This window comes from Lolium perenne, chromosome 3, assembly GCF_019359855.2.
Source record: "Lolium perenne isolate Kyuss_39 chromosome 3, Kyuss_2.0, whole genome shotgun sequence".
NCBI lineage: Eukaryota > Viridiplantae > Streptophyta > Magnoliopsida > Poales > Poaceae > Lolium > Lolium perenne.
In genome coordinates, this window is record NC_067246.2 from 121351295 (window position 1) to 121354229 (window position 2935).

Sequence of the window (2935 nt, forward strand, 5' to 3'; positions counted from 1 at the left end):
GGGACCCGATATATTCTCGACTTCGCCGAGGAAGGAGTAAAGACACATGGTGCCGGAAAAAAGAGGTGCCGGAACAAGCCTTGCAAAGAGAAGAAAAGGAACAAGGGTAAAGGTGCCGGAACTAAGCTCAGAAGATGAGTGACTAAACCGGTATCTTAAAAAGATGAAAACCTGGCATGGTCTGTAGGAAAGAATCCTCCAGACTATACCAGCTTCGGGGACTAATGTTGGGGGGATAACCCCCGGTATGCCAAAGGCATGCCAAACCGGATGGTTTGAGCCATCAAGATACCGGTTTAATGTTCTTACCGGAAGCCTAGTAGGAATCCGGGAGAGCAAGGCTAAGCCGGAAAGGAGAGCCTGTCGGCAGGTCTGGTCAAAGATTCTCTTCAGAGCAAGAAGACAAGGATGAGCCAAGCAAAGTAACTTTATTCAGAGCCCTGGCGCCAAAGAGAGAGGTGACGTCCAAAGAAGCCGGAGGACATCAGCAGCCCTGATAAAAGAAGGCCCCGGTGTCATCTATGATTAAAGTAGCTTTGTACAGTAGCCTGTTAAAGTAGCTTTGTACAGTAACTCTGTAAAGTAGTTTTGTCCAGTCAAAGATGCCATTAGGGTTTCTTGCAGTGTAAGCCACCCTCTCCCCTATATAAGGAGAGGGGGCAGCCCTTCTTCACGGGCAAGAAAGTAGGTACGCGCGTGTGTAGGAAGGCAGAGCCTGTAACTTGTGAATCAATGAAAATGGTGATCTAGAGGGAGTTCTTCCTTGTGTCTTTCTTCTTCAACCTCTGGCCTTCGCCAAGTTCTTGAGGAAACCATCCGGAACCTCTTCCCACCTGATCGCAAACCCTCCCCCGAATCCTCTTGCGTCCATTCGGCCCCAATCTAAGCCATCCTATGGCATCTGCTCGTTCACCACGACGACAGATTCCTTCTTTGCCGAGGAAGTCATCCAAGGTGTAGTTCTTGAACTCCGTTCCATTGTCGCTCCTTATTGCGAGGATCTTCTTGTCGTACTTGCGTTGAACTTGGTTGGCAAACTCCATCATGGTCCGTTGAGTCTCACTCTTGTACTTGAAGAAGAATACCCAACAATAGCGTGAATAGTCATCAACAATGACGAGGCAATACTTGTTTCCACCAAGACTTTCATGAGACGGTGGACCGAAGAGATCAACATGTAGGAGCTCCAAGCATCTTATGGTAGAGATGATAGTCTTGGCCTTGTGAGGAGCTCCATGCATTTTTCCTTGTACGCAAGCCCTACAAACACGATCTTTGCAAAAAGAGACATCTTCTTTCCGGAGACTTTGCAAAGTCCTCATGTTGACATGGGATAGTCGGCGATGCCATAACCAACACTTGTCACCTTTGGCGAATAGGCAAAGAGCGGAAGATGTTGTCTTTCCGGAGAAATCGACAACATACAATCCGTTCTCTACATATCCAACAAAAGCTACATTGAGTGTCTTGCTCCACAAGAGGACCACCATATGTTCATCAAAGAATGTGCATAGACCCATACGAGCAATTTGATGAACGGAGAGTAAATTGTAACCAAGGGTCTCGACAAGGAGGACATTCACAAGTGAGATGTCGGGTGTTACCACTACCTTGCCAAGACCCAATACCTTAGAGCACGTGTTGTCGCCATATGATACGGTGGAGTGAGAAGGCTCGAGGTCGACAACAATATTCTTGCTTCCGGTCATATGACTTGTGACTCCACTATCAACCACCCACTTAGCGCCACCGGAAGCATAGTCCTACAAGGAATCAAGTCTTGGATTTAGGTACCCATTTTTCAATGGGTCCTAGAATGTTAGTAACAAGGGGTTTGGGAACCCAAATAGTCCAATCAACATTGTCCTTTTGAGGACCAATAAAGCGAGCACGAATATGTCCATAGTAATCAACAAAAAGAACATGAGAAGGGTTGTTAGAGCCGGCGAAACCCTTCGAGGTGGAGTTGGGTACTCCATCCCTTCTTGAGCTAGCATCGCTCTCCTCAAGGTTGATCTCCATTTTCTCCTTGTTCTTCTTCTTCTTGGTCCTCTTATTCCTCTTCCTCTTTGGCTTGATAGCCGCTCCTCCTTCATTGCAAGAGCCCTCTTTGGCTCCATCTTTAGCTTCAATGGCTCCTTCCAAGTACTTGGCTTGAACTTGGAGTCTATCAACTTTGGCCTTCAAACGGTTGACTTCATCTTCATGCTCCGGGTGAGGATGGCAAATATCAAACACTTTGGACTTCCTTTGCCTTATTCACCCGGAAGTGTTCCATCAAAGCTTCTTCTTGGAGATCGTTCATCTTCATGAGTAAGCGCTTTTCACTTTCATGAGTGCAACACACACGGTCCTTGCTCAAAGGAAAGTACTCCTTCAATGCTTCCTCTTGCATGGAATTGACCTCCATGAGCTTGGCTTCCCTTCTCTTCAAGGCGGCTATTTCCTCCTCATGATCACAACAAGTGTCCTTCTCCTTGCTCATGCGGAGACATTCCACCAAAGACTCTTCTTGCTTGCTACTCAAACTCAATAGCTTGGCCTTGGTGGTCTCAAGAGCGGCAATTTCTTCTTCATGGTTGTAACATGAGGTCTTCTCTTTGCACAAGCGGTAATATTCATCCAAGGCTTCTTCTTGAAGAGCATTGACTTCCAAGAGAAGAGCATTGTGCCTCCTCAAGGAAGTAACTTGATCAACAAGCTCATCATGACAAGAGTTGGGGTCTTCATCATCTTTCTCATTGTTGGCTTCCTCGAGAGAGATCATCTTCTTTTTGAGCTCACCAATCAAATCAAGAGCATGGTCTCGATCCTTGGTGAGTCGAGAAACAATAGCTTCGTTTGAGTCTTCAAGGACGATGACACTAGCTTCAAGAGACATGCGCAGATTTCGTTCATCATCAAGCTCCTCTTTGAGAGAGGCAATCTCATTTGC